Here is a 14,986-nt window from a genome sequence, read left to right on the forward strand (position 1 = left end):
AAAGATATATGTCCATCCTGTTCAGCCTATTACCACTCCAATGTTGATGCAGAGAAAGCAAAATAACTAAAATCTCCAAGTCCTTTTCCATGTCACTGCTTCCAGTGTTTTTCCATTTAGGACCCGGTCAGAAGAGTGTGTTTTACACGCTGCTACAGCAGCGTGTAAAACTACCCTTCTATAGCAACCAATGGGTTGCTATAGAAGTGATCACTCAAACCCTTTTTAGAAGCGCAGAATCTGCGCTTCTAAAAAAGGACAGACAGTGAGTTCCGACTTGCCTGTCAGTTTCGTGGTGCGCGCTGTCCAGGGTGCTTACCATAGGCTCCTATGGGAGCCGTGGAAGCATGCACCCGCACCATGGATGTGTGACCGGGCTGCTCCATGGAGCTAGAGACAGCCCTGTCACCCAATCTTTTCCTGCATGTCAGGAGCGTGGTTTTACACGTTGCTTAGCAGCATGTAAACCACGCTCCTCTGACCGAGCCCTAAGTGTGTAACGGTGACATGTGTATTTTCTCCACCCAATGTGTATAACCTTACATGTATCAGTATTAAACCTCATTTGCCACTTTTCTACCCAAGCCGACAACTTATTCAGATCCATTTGCAACCGCATTGTGTCCTCATCTGCAAATATTGATATTTTACTGCACAATCCTTCTACCCGGTCATTAATAAATATGTTAAAAAGAATAGGGCCCAATGCCGACCCCTGTGGTATCCCACTAGTAACAGTGACCCAATCAGAGTATGTACCATTTATAACCCCCCTCTGCTTTCTATCACTGAGCCAGTTACTTACCCACTTACACACATTCTCACCCAGACCAAGCTTTCTCATTTTATATACCAACCGTTTATGTGGCACAGTATCAAAAACTTTGGGAAAGTCCAGATACAGAAGATCCAATGACTCTCCCCGGTCCAGTCTAGAACTTTCCACCTCGTAGAAGCTGAGTAGGTTGGTTTGACAAGAGCAACTCCACATAAACCCATACTGATACAGAGTAATACAGCTATTTTCCTTGAGGTACTCCAGGATAGCATCTCTTAGAAACCTTTCAAATATTTTACCCACAATAGAAGTAAGACTTATCAGCCTGAAATTTCCCAGTTCACTTTTGACCCCTTTTTGTATATTGGCACCACACTGGCTATGCGTGATTCCAGTGGAACAGACCCCATCACTATGAAGTCCTTAAATATAAGAAACAACGGTCAGTCTATCAAATTACTTAATTTCCTAAATACCCGGTGGTGTATGCCATCGGGACCCGGCGATTTGGCTATTTTAATCTTTTTAAGGTGGCTTTGCACTTCTCCCTGGGTTACAACAGTGACATTTAGTGGAGAGTTTACTTTATCCCTCTGCATCTCATCTGATATTTCGTTTTCCTTTGTAAATACAGTGGAAAAAAAACTATTTAATAGATTTGCTTTCTCCTCATCACCCTCTGTAATTTTTCGTACATTATTTATAAACTCTTGCATGAGATATTAGCTCAGCTCAAATAGTAGCATGTATGAGAACTAGGGATGAGCGAGTATACTCGCTAAAGCACTACTCGCTCGAGTAATGTGCTTTAGTCGAGTATCTCCCCGCTCGTCCCTGAAGATTCGGGGGCCGGCGCGTGGCGGGGAGCTGTGGGGGAGAGTGGGGAGGAATGGAGGGGAGATCTCTCTTTCCCTCTCTCCCGCCCGCTCTCCCCTGCTCCCCGCCGCGACTCACCTGTCAGCTGCGGCGGCTCCTGAATCTTCAGGGACGAGCAGGAAGATACTCGGCTAAAACACATTACTCGAGCGAGTAGTGCTTTAGCGAGTATACTCGCTCATCCCTAATGAGAACATATAATACACAGTCAAATAATTTACTTTCTAGTTTCTATGTAAATATCAGGCCTCACATGAGCATATTTTGGCTGCATATTATGTGCATATTTTTTACGCTCGTAATACGCAGTACACAACAAGTATGCATGTAGCATGCTTATTTACAGAGTACTTTACTCAACCATATACTATAGTGGGTGCTTTAACTGCGTAATACATACCAAAATAGGACATGCTAGGTTTACACATGAATCCCAAAAATCCAATACTCTTTCTGCTCCTGTCTATGACACGTCTCTGCAGAGTTTATCACCCGCGTTGAACACCAGGCGCCAATGTCTACCACAATGTCCTCCATAATAGCTCTAACCCCCACCCCTCTTCCTCCCCTCTAGGTGACCATAATGTCCTCCTGCCAACCACAATAGCCTTGATAAAAACTGCAAATGCACCCATACTATATGAGTCTAGCTAATCCATATCTCTACCAAATCAGCAGGGTCATAAGTATAATAGCTGCAGAGAGGGCAGTTGCACCCAGGCTCTAGAGCTTTAGGGGGGGCATAAGGTTTCTATTTACCATATGAGAAGACCAAAACTAGAAATTCAGTATTACAGTTTGAGGCCCTGTTACAGATTTCGCACTAGGGCCCAGCAGCTTTAAATTACACCTTTGCAACTGATAAGAACTGAAATGGCACCTAGGGCATTTCTGCTTTGTGGGAGTTTCCCAGGTACCACTCCACCTCAGGCTTCATCTCAGTTGCACCACTTGAGACCAGGGTCATTGCCGCTATTTAAATAGAAGCAAAGTGGACTATTCCAAAAACACGTCAGTTGGAGGATACTAGTACAATCCTTTGACAATTACGTATGTGTTTATCCACACACTTCTATGAATCAGGCCAAATGTAGGGACAAAGAATAGTTAAAGAATAAGCCTCAAGAAAGGAGAACCTCCCAGTGAGAATCAGATGTGAGAAATGAAATGCTGCCAAGTGTTGAGTTATTTGATAATTTATGTACTGACACTTTTTGTTTGATTAAAGAGGTTAGGCAGGCAAAATAAGAAAAATTTTGAAACAGCTTGGGAAAATCATAAAAAAGGCATACTCACCTCTCCTCATTCCCCCGCTGCCTCCGTTCCACCCAAGCCATTGCTCTCTGGCTCCTGCTGCAGCAATGACATAATGTCAATTAATTACTGGCTTTGGCTAATGACAAACTGCAGCAGTCACATTTCCCTTTATTGGAATGTCATCATTTCTGCAGCAGGAAGTGGGGAGCAGCATGGACCGGGTATTGGTGGATCAGGAACAGCAGAAGACTGAGTACTGGTGGAACAGGAGCAGCAGAAGACTGGGTACTGGTGGAACAGGAACAGCAGAGAACTGGGTACTGGTGGAACATTAACAGTAGAGGACTGGGTACTGGTGGAACAGGAGCAGCAGAGGACTGGGTAGTGGTGGAACAGGAGCAGCACTGGACTGAGTACTGGTGGAACAGGAGCAGCAGAGGACTGGGTAGTGGTGGAACAGCAGCAGCAGAGGACTGGGTACTGGTGGAACAAGATCAGAAGAGGACCGGGTACTGGTGGAACAGGAGCAGCAAAGGACCAGGTACTGGTGGAACAGGAGCAGCAGTGGACTGGGTACTGGTAGAACAGGAACAGCAGAGAACTGGGTACTGGTGGAACAGGAACAGCAAAGGACTGGGTACTGGTGGAACAGGAGCAGCAGAGGACTGGGTAGTGGTGGAACAGCAGCAGCAGAGGACTGGGTACTGGTGGAACAAGATCAGAAGAGGACCAGGTACTGGTGGAACAGGAACAGCAAAGGACCAGGTACTGGTGGAACAGGAGCAGCAGTGGACTGGGTACTGGTAGAACAGGAACAGCAGAGAACTGGGTACTGGTGGAACAGGAACAGCAAAGGACTGGGTACTGGTGGAACAGGAGCAGCAGAGGACTGGGTAGTGGTGGAACAGGAGCAGCAGAGGACTGGGTACTGGTGGAACACGAGCAGCAGAGGACTGGGTACTAGTGGAATAGGATCAGCAGAGGACTGGGTAGTGGTGGAACAGGAGCAGCAGAGGACCAGGTACTGGTGGAACAGGAGCAGCAGAGGACTGGGTACTGGTGGAATAAGAGCAGCAACTGAGTGAGTTGGGAAAAATTATTTTATGTTTTACCACACTGAGCAGTTTTCAGTTTTCTTTGCCTGGATACCTCTTTTAAGGGCCTTTTTACACATAACGATTATATGTAAAAAATGGATTGGATCATTTGAAACTGAACGATAATTGTTCACTGCAACCATGGTCAACGATTGAACGGTAAACAATAATTGAATTGCTAATCATGCATCTTGTATTTTATGCAGGCATATAAACCTGACGATAATCAGCCTGTGAAAACAGGCAGTTGTTCATCTATGAAATATGGCTTACTCTGAATAAAGGCGGGCGGCAGGAAGAAATCTCTGACACGCTCCACCTCCTTTCAGTGAGGAATTATTGCTCCTGTGTGAAAACACAGGAGGAATAATTGTTGGGATGACTGTCGGCAGCTTAAGTCCTTGACAGTCATCCCACTTAAAAAGACCCTAAGTGTGACCCAATACAAGGAAGACATTTCCAGCTATGTGTACAATCAGCATATAAAGCTCAAATACAAGGTTTATGTTTTCATTCCTGGTAGTTTAGGGCAGTGAAAGAGTTTATAGTAATATTTTAACTTGCCTGGGTCAGTGAAGGGGTTAATGGCAACATCCCCATTGGTCTTGGGAATGTTAATAGTCGTGTCCCTGGTAGTCAGGGGCAGTGAATAGGTTAACTGCCTCTACTGACTGCTATAGGACTTTTTCCTCTTGTTCCTTCATCTCAGACACACAGATACTGAATCATAAGCTATCAGCGAATCACAGGGCAGCGCAGGATGACGCCATGTCTGTGTAATCTATGAGAAGGGAGAATGGGCAACAGAAGCAGGATACTTGTTTTAAATCTACATGTTTCCAGAGTGGTCCTTGTCATCTCTCTGGGCACACAGAAAAGTCATGGTAAGCAGAGTCCCGATTGATCCACACTATGTACCTGTAGGCCCTAATTTGCGATATGATGCTTCTGTGAGACACCAAATGAGACAATTATTATTGAGTGAGCCAAAATAATTGAACCCTTTTTCAGGTCAAACTTTACTAAAAATTCAATTCAGAGCGAACCCGAATTCGTCTCAGCCACATTATTATTTATTTTCCTTCTTCTCAATAAATGTATGCTCTATATAAATAAAAGTGATTATTATGAAATCCTCACAAATGCAGAGAGAAGATACAAACTCCATGCAAATATGGTCCTTGGCCAGATTTGAACCTGGGACCCCAGTACTGCAGGGCACCTGTGCTAACCATTGAGCTACCTTGGTTCTCATTTCACTGCCTCCTCAGGAGGAGAAGGATGAGGGAAAGAACAAGACGAAGCATTGTGATTCAGTGGTTATGACTGCTGCCTTGCAGTGCTGGGGTCTTAGGTTCAATTATGACCAAGGATAACATCTGCATGGAATTTGTATGTTCTTCTTGTGTTGTTGAGGGTTTCTTCTTCATAATAATCACCTTTATTTATATAGTAGAGAAGGAGAAGAATTTGCATGGACAGTATTATACAATATTTGTAAGGGTATTTGTGAAGTTTTAGTTCGGTTAGAACTAATTTGAACTGAACCGCACTTTTTGCTGAAGTTTGCCAAACTGGCCGAACCCAACTTTACAGAGGTTCACTAAACACTAGAGGCAATGCTATAGGGTAGAATATCTCCATAATCTGTGATAAAAAATGTAATTATTTTCTTTGATGAACACAGAAGTGCTGTATGGATCCATAGCAATATATGGGGTGTGTATTATGGATACTTGAATATTGTATATACAATACAGATCTGCAATAAAGTTGTGGACTTTAGTCAAGGACTAAAAATCACCAGTTTCGTAGACATTTTATGGAGATATAAACATACATCATGCAGAACCTTGGTCATCTGGTGATTACAGGTCATCTAAACAATTTTTATGGTACCATTTTTTTGCTACTATTATAAGGTTTCTATTTGGGAACTTGGCAGGTGACCAACTGAAGGTGACAGAACTCATCATAATGGTAGGCTTCTTTAGGGCTTAAAGAGCTTTTCCCATATCACTTCCTAGCTCACATCTTTGTGCTCTGTGCTTCATCTAAGCTGTATAAAATGCTAGGTTTTACAGACATAGCTTAGTGTACTGCTCTATGGTGTTCCCGTAACTCCCATAGAAGTGAATGAAAGTCAAATAAACAATGTATCAAGGTGAGCAACGTTCTTTTTTGTAACTTCTGAGATGGGCTATGCTGTTTACGCAACTTCCAATCAATTCTATGGGAGGTAAGAAAACAGCATAGAGCAGTCCACTTGGCTTTGTAAAGCCCAGGCAGCCTGTATATGGCAGAGAGCAGTAGGAAGGGAGTCAGGATGAGGTTGGGAGGGCAATTATCAAGATAGCTGTGGGTCTCCTGTGGACATGTCATAAATGTCCGAGATGAGAATACCCCTCTAAGATCTGATTCTATTTTATCTCTTCCAAAATATAATGGGGTATTCAGTGTCACATTGATTGAATATAATACATGCTGTGAAATGTATATGCCAGTTTTAATACAACAATTCCGTAAAGGCTTCTGATCTATCATACAAATGTATTGCAATATAAAAATACAATAGGAAGCACGGCAAAGAGAACACACGTAGAGCGTTTTACAAGCAATAAAATGTCAGCAATTGTCCCGATTTGGGTTATTTTAGGATAGAAGTCTCAGTTCTTTCTAAAGTCAACATTATTCTTGGCATGAGTGTGTCTTTTTGCTTCTTTAGGAGAGCTGCCAGGATATGAGTAGAAACTAAGGGCATTTATTTGCCATTTTTATTGGCTTATGGCATATAAGATAGTCGGTCTTTTTAAGTAGCAACACTTTGATAACGTCTAGTGTAATCTGTTGCGGGCTAGTCTCGCCAGGAGGCTTTTTTTTTCATCCAACAATAGTAAGACATCTGCAGAGATAGCAACACTCGTTACCAAGGCCCAGACTTCAGATCTGCCTCTACCTGTTCAACTGTAAACAAATCCTCCAAGGAGAGAGCAGGGCTTGCTGAACACCTTGGTCACACACTAAGCAAACTATCACCAGGTGTGCTTGCTGAACATACTCTCCATCAGCGTCCTGTCATGCATAAGATGTTTATCCAATTTGTCAAGATAATCTTTCCTCAAATAAGCCCTGGGCCCAGGCCTCAGAACCTCCTGCGCACAGACCATATAATGTATCTCAATTTTTTTCACTTATTTTCTTTTAATCACTCTGTCAACGTTCCTCAGAGCTGAAAGTAAACTGAAAATAATTATACCATTCCTAGCAGTTAGTGTTTTGCCGGACGGCGCGTTCTTTATGAAATGACCTCTGAATTAGGTGGAAGGTAATAAGCCTTTTCCCATTTTTGCAGTGGGATAAGTAATAAGCCTGACAATATGTTTATTTAAGCACAGCAGATTGCCTCTTCATGACACTTATGTGTAATTTATAGACTACATTGGAAAAGTAATTAGGGCTCTTGGTGTCTAACCTGCAGATGCTGGTAGCATCAAGTATCGTGAGACATCCTGCATGTGATTCTAATACTATAGGATGGAAAGTCGAATCTTAGCCTACCAATTATGTGTTGAATTTACTACATCATATTATTGTCTCTAGGACATGTTGTTGCAAGAAAAATGCTAGAAACATATCCCATATTTATCAATATATTACAACTTTCGAAACAGAAACACAGATGTTTTTTTAAAAGAGGCAACATACTCTATCCTACCAAAAGTAATTGGGATCCTGAGCAAGAATCAGAAGTAATATTTATTGCTTTGGTCTCAATTATATCAGATACTCTCGCTGGTCTATTTTCTACTAATGTCTTATTCACTTCAGCTGGCATTTCCCTCAATTCATCCTGCAAACATCAGGTGAGTTCTTTCAAAGAAGATGTACACTATTCATATTTCCTGGCCCAACGTTCCAGTTCGTTCCAAAGATGTTTAGTAGGGTTCAAAGAAGATGTACACTATTCATATTTCCTGGCCGAACGTTCCAGTTCGTTCCAAAGATGTTTAGTAGGGTTCAAAGAAGATGTACACTGTTCATATTTCCTGGCCCAATGTTCCAGTTCGTTCCAAAGATGTTCACTAGGGTTCAAGTCGGGACTCTGTGAAGCCAGCCCAATTATGGAACATCCATATCCTAATTTTTGGGGATTTAGATATAAAGCCTGACAGAATTAAAAACAAGATGTACGACACGTCCTAAGCAAAGTACATGGCAGACATAGTTTCTACAGGAAAAGCTCACCTTTAGAGGGTGTCAGACTGAGCACCACATGGATGGACTCAACACAAATGCCTGGATCAGGTGTGAAGAAAAGAAAGGTAAAGAAAGAAAATGATTGAAAGCTGAATCTGATATTGGCATTCATTGTTCAATCCGCTGCTCAGTGGCCTATTGAAGTTAGTCATTTAAAGAATCCTTTTTTTAGCGTTCCTTTAAAGAAATTATTACCCCCCCCCCCTCACCCCGTCAAACGCCAGTGTGCATGATAATATCTTAATAATGTATAATACATAATATCATAGTTACACAAAGTAACATTGGAGATTTCACAAAGAAGTTAACCAAGCCTTTAGTAGCAGCTGCACCTATTCTGCTCATGTACAGTTTGCCAGACATGTGTATTAAGTATATCTTAATTCTTGAACAAATATTACTAACAGTAAACAAAAAAGTGTCACTCTATTGTAGGGTTGATATTTTTAGATATGTGCTCATAAATATCTTTCTATATGTGTGAGGGCAATATGCCTGAAACCCTTATCGTAACTGTAATACAGAGCTCCACACTAACAGTGGCCAGATCTAGTTACACACCAAAGTCCTGCAGTCAGAAGGAGCCCAAAAGGTCCCTCTACCCTATATGAGATGACCATTTTTATAAGTGATATATGATAGTTGTGACACCCTATTACAGTTAAAGTAAGAAAAATTGCCAGTTTTAAGCAATCAGATTATATAATACTAATATTTAAAATCAGGGTCAGACTGGGACTAAAAAGCACTAGCACACAAACTCAACCATTCCATGTATAATATTGCCAAATCCCTGATCGTGGAAAATTGCTACAAGGCCTGTTAAAAGGTCAGATATTGACTTGTAGGAAAGCTACCTCATAGGCATTGGAACATCTTTAGATTGCACGGAATATTGTGAAGCAATGATGCGCACTGTGGCAAAATTTGCTTTACATAGTGAGCACAAAGGTGGATTACTACTATGCGGGGATAAGTAGGGAGGGCATTATTGCTGTATAGTTGGATGAAAGAAGGCATTAATACTGTGTGGTGTCACAAGGGGGAACATTATTACTATATTGGGGGGCAAAAATTGATATTACTATTTCATGGCATAGGGGTAGAAGATCTGGGGTAGAAGATATTTCAGAATGCAGATGTGTTTTAATACATGCAACTATCTATGTTACATGTATCCCTTCTTTCCTGCTACATTTCTAAGAATAGAGAGTGAAGGACTGTATAGAGAAAATTGAACATAATTTACTACTCTTTAAGTTCAGGTGTTAAAGTCAACATTATAAATGAAGGTTTCCATTCCTTTAGATATTCTAATATTGTCCTCCATAATCTGCTATTTACCTATTCTATTATATCCCGATGGCCTTAAACATGTTAATTGATCCTTAAGGTTTTTCACCAAGGTCAGACTGGAAGCTCTCCAAAGTACTGATTTTTTCTGTGTGCAGAGAAATGATTTGTACAGTACTGCGTAGATTGCCCACATGCCTTAGCATTAGTTAATCTGCGGATAATTCACCAGCAGGGTGGCAGAACCTGATTAGTGGGCAGGACTCGCTGCCTGCACAATCGTGTTTTAGTACAAGAGAGGTTCATTCCCATCAGCAGGAATTAAAATGCCTGTCATACTCTGCATTACTCATAGCGAGCCCTGGTTCAATTAGTGCACTGTATGACAGTGAGTGAGCTCATAAAAATAGCAAATCATACAATAAATAATCATATTTCTCCTTACCTTCATGCATGAAATAGTTCATCTAGTGCATTCTCTCTTCTTCCACTTTATTTGCCAATATTACAAAATTAAAAATCAATTACAATTTTCTGTATTTATTCTTATATGACAAACAAGACATAATTGTTACTTATAACAGCATTCAATACAAGTCACGTAACAAGGACAAAGTAGTAGGTACATAAGAAGATATGGCTGACTGTCTGTATCATATGTTTATTAAGACACTGACAGCCCTGGCAGTTCTAAAACAGAGATATAGGAAGTCCATAACACAAAAATAGTTGCAGATATGGAAAAAATAATTGCACCTATCAATTTCTGATTAAATTCTACCCTTTAATCATGTATCTCACGATCCCCTTTCCGTTGAAGTTTCTTGAGCTAAATCAAAGATGGTTGCCACCAAGATTGCCAAAAGGCAGCACCATAGTGCCAAAAAGTTTATCCCTACCTATCAAAATGTTCTACAAAGTTTCCTACTTGCATCTCTTACGGTTCGGAAGATATTCTGAGTGGCCCTGACTTTTGAATCACCATGCATGTAAAAATCCCATGTATTTGTTAACTATAGGGCAAGTAATGTGCTCAGCTAATTGCTATAGGTATTGTACAAAGGTTTTACCACTTGTTTAGAACACCTGTAGAAAAACATGTAGCCCAAAGATTAGCCTTTGGGGCATTTAAAAAATATTCTACTATCACATTTTAATAAGTAAATGTTAAACTAAGCTTTAGCAAGGAGACAAGGCTTCTAGGGTGATTAATGCCTATCACTGCACTAACCATAGGGGATGCAGGGGTTGCACCCAGGCCCAGGAGCCTTAGGGGGCCCATAAGACCTCTCTTCTCCATATAGGGAGCCCAGCACATATGCACATTTAGTGCATTAATGGCTGGCCTCTCTGCAGCATGGCTCCGATCACGCTGCAGGCAGAGCGGCCAGCCTGAGAGGAAGCAGGGAAGAGCAGGGGAAGGAGGAGAGAGGCAGTCACATGGGCTGGCAGGGACTGATCATGTGATCATGTGCTGCCCCTTCCTCCTGCTGAACGGAAGCTTCTGTGTCTGCTTGTGCTGCTGCAACATGGAGGAGAAGTGATCCGGGTCCCAGGGGTATGTGTATATGTGTGTGTCTATGTGTGTGTATCTATCTATCTATCTATCTATCTTATCCATCTATCTATCTATCTATCTATCTATCTATCTATCTATCTATCTATCTATCATCTATTTATCTAAGTATCTATCTAGCTATAGCCTATCGATGTATCTATCTAGCTATATCCTATCTATCTATCTATCTATCTATCTATCTATCTATCTATCTATCTATCTACTATTTATCTATTTACTATTTATCTATCTATCTATCTATCTATCTATCTATCTATCTATCTATTATCTATTTAACCATGTATCTATCTAGCTATCTCCTATTTATTTCCTATCTATCATCTATTTATTTATCTATCTATCTCCTATCTATTTATCTATCTATTTGTTATCTATCTATCTATCTCCTATCTATCTTCTATCTATCTCCTATCTATTTATCTATCTATTTGTTATCTATCTATCTATCTCATATCTATCTATCTCCTATCTATCTATCTATCTATCTATCTATCTATCTATCTATCTATCTCCTATCTATCTATCTATCTATCTATCTATCTATCTATCTATCTATCTATCTATCTATCTCTCCCCTATCTATCTATTTATCTATCTCCTATCTATCTCCTATCTATCTATCTATCTATCTATCTATTATCTATTTATCTATCTATTATCTATCTATAGCTATCTATCTAGCTTTCTATATCCTATCTTCTATTTATCTATCTATCTTTCTCCTATCTATCTATCTATCTATCTATCTATCTATCTATCTATCTATCTATCTATCTATCTATCTATCTATCTATCTATCTATCTCTGGTATAAGTTATAAATCTCCCTGGTTTTACTGTATTTATTTGCACTCTTTACACACAATTAAAAAGGCGCATCAAAACCGCATGCGGTTATTAATTGTGTCTGCAGCTTCTTAATAACGGACGCGGTTTTTAAATACTGCATGCAGGTTTTTTATGTGTCTTAGGCCTCATGTCCACGGGGAAAATCAGGCCCGCTACGGATTCTCCATGTAGAATCTGCAGCGGGTCCCTCCTGCCCCGCGGACATGAGCGCTGAAAATAGGAATTTAAAAGAATTTACTCATCCGGAGCGGGCGGGGAAGGTCTTCTCTTCCTCACGGCCGGATCTTCTTTTTCGGCCGGCGGATGAACTCGTCACCCCGGCGGCACGTCGCCGACGTGCCGCGCGCATGCGCCGGGCACATCCGCCGAGCCGAAGCAAGAAAGATCCGGCCGTGAGGAATAGAAGACCTTCCCCGCCCGCTCCGGATGAGTAAATTCTTTTAAATTCCTATTTTAGGTCTCCCGCGGATTCGGACGGCTTCCATAGGCTTCAATAGAAGCCCGCGGGAGCCGTCCCCGCGGGAGACCTGCACGAAAATGGAGCATGGTCCAGATTTTTTCATGCTCCATTTTTTTTAAAATCCCTTTTATTGACCATCCGCGGGTATTTATCTACCCGCAGGTGGTCAATGCATCCCTATGGGTTGCGGATCCGCGGGCAGGAGAAGAGTTAAAATCTGCTGCGGATTTTAATTCTTCTTTTGCCCGTGGACATGAGCCCTTAATTGTGGTTTTAAAGTACAACAAAAACATGAATACACCCTAAGGCCGCTTTCACACGTGTTTATTGTGATGGGTGATGAGATGTCTTAAAAACCACGAAAACACAAAAATAGAACAGACAGCTCTTAAAAAACGCGACGTTAGGAACACTGCATTCGAAGGCAGGTTTGAGTAACCCCTTTAAAATCAATGGGAGTGTTGTACCGCGGTTAGTACGGCGCTCGGGACACCGCGCTAATAGTGATAAAAAGCGGTGTGTGTGAGAGTGGCCTGTGGGGCTACAAACAAATTTTCATGTAGTGCAAGAAATGCATAATGTTTGGAAAGATTACACTAAGGGGCAGATCATGTATGCATCACGATCTACGTATGGGTACGGGGGAGTGTGGGGTGGAGGCCCGTGGTGGAGGGGGGGCCCGAGCTTAACCTTTGCACCCGGGCCCCTGAGCCTTTATGTACGCCCCTGCACAAAAAGTATGTGTAAAGGGGTTGCTTGTGTTAAGGTCACCCCTGTCACCGGTTCCCCTATGGTATAAAATAACAAATGAGCACTTACTCACCTCTCCCCTCTTCCATATTCGTCCTCAACCGCCAGCTCCAGTCTCTGCAGACCGTTTACAGACAACCCTGATGTCCCGTAAACTTGCTGTAGCAGCCAATGACAGTGACCAGTCATGGGTTCAGTAGAGTGACATCACAGGGAGACCGGAGCTGGCAGCAGGGGGAAAATGGGAGAGCGAGGATAAGTGTGTAACTGTTCATTTGTATTTTATACCATGGCGGACTCAGGGACAGTGGTGTCCTTAACTTGAACAACCCCTCTAGGCGCTTTAGTGAGCTTGTTTAACCCCAATGCCCCATAGTAACTGCAGTGGCTGCCAGAGGTATAGTTATGCCAATGTACAACTAGGTATAAGGAGATAGACAGATTCAATATGATCACTATGATTTCCCCATCTTCTGGCCTGCTGCAGAGTCATCTTCATTGGTGAAAGAAAGCAGAAATTGTGCTGGATTCACTTCCATAGGAATCAATGTGAGCTCCCAACTGCCCCTATAGTCCCTGCTCAGGACAGGGCATGATGTCCTGACCATGAGAGGAGCTAGAAGCAGCATGGCTATCTGATTGATTTCAATGCGTCCTCTGACCATGGATGATCACATCCAACCTGGACAATCAGCTGATGGATGGTGGTACCAAGCAGCGAATGACCTACCCCTCTTTTTTCCCTAGACTTCTATGTGTGGCATCAGTCATCATCCTCCTTTACTTCCTGTCACCCATCTTGTTATCTCTGTTACTAAGACAGGCATCACTTGACAACAGGCAGTGGTCAGAAAATTAGAAGGAAGGGAGACCACTAGTGGCCAATACTTGGAGTGATTTTTCAGCACAAAAACATAATTTTCTGTAAATAATTTAATTTGCACTTTTGCAAACGATCACATTGGCCATCATATTAATGCAAGTTGTCTTTAAGTGCAGTAACTATCCATATACATACAGTAATAATTCAGCAAGTGTCCTCTTTCTTTGCTCAGGTCTCCATATCCATATTTTCTGTTTAATGATCAGAAACGGTTGAATGTGAGACATTTGCAATAATTGGAGACATTCCTATGTGAATATATACTGCATATATGGATATGCCCCTAACGACATTTAATAAAATTGTGATTTCACTCTGTGGTTGTGAATACAAAAAAATATATCTTACCATTTTGGCAGATTAGATAATGTTGAGTGGATTGCCTGTGATCTTGCTGTGTTCTGACTTGGTGGACGATAGTTGAACACTAGGAAGATTGAGCAATCGGTGAAAAATCACACATAAACCTTGGCTAAGTACTGATAAGAATTCTAAAAGTAAACAGTGAATTCCTACTAATGGCTAAGTCACCACACTAAGATCAAGTCTACATACACACCCTTAGTTAAATATGATTTCATTAACTCAGGTTACGTGGCTCAGGGAAGTTTCTGATGCCTGTCAAATTAAATGAAGTACATATAGCTAATCAATCATTTTCAACTGTGTTTGTCTTTACTTGGGCAGTTGTATCAGCAAGGACAGCTGCTAATGTCACTGGGAAGGCCTTAAAATACAGATTATATCTGAGAGTCAGCTACTGAGGCTGAAGAAATCATATTTTTACATGAAAATAATAAGTTCTACTATAGGCACCCTTCCAATATAGGGAATATAACATGGTATAACGCCGCAAAGATATAAGGGTAGTAAAAAAGGACTTACTTGGTATAGGGGATAGAGTAAGG

General features: G+C 41.5%; 1 long non-coding RNA gene across 1 annotated transcript in view; it reads right to left on the reverse strand.

The window, feature by feature from the left end:
* LOC136610898 (uncharacterized) overlaps positions 1–14,986 on the reverse strand; it is a 75,479-nt gene that overhangs the window by 11,126 nt on the left and 49,367 nt on the right. The window contains exons 2-4 of the long non-coding RNA XR_010790193.1: positions 14,427–14,505; positions 10,004–10,048; positions 8,254–8,304 (exon numbers count right to left, since the gene is read on the reverse strand). This is a non-coding gene — a long non-coding RNA (uncharacterized lncRNA). The remainder of the gene's footprint in view (positions 1–8,253; positions 8,305–10,003; positions 10,049–14,426; positions 14,506–14,986) is intronic.

This window comes from Eleutherodactylus coqui, chromosome 1 (assembly GCF_035609145.1).
Source record: "Eleutherodactylus coqui strain aEleCoq1 chromosome 1, aEleCoq1.hap1, whole genome shotgun sequence".
In the NCBI taxonomy this organism is placed as follows: domain Eukaryota; kingdom Metazoa; phylum Chordata; class Amphibia; order Anura; family Eleutherodactylidae; genus Eleutherodactylus; species Eleutherodactylus coqui.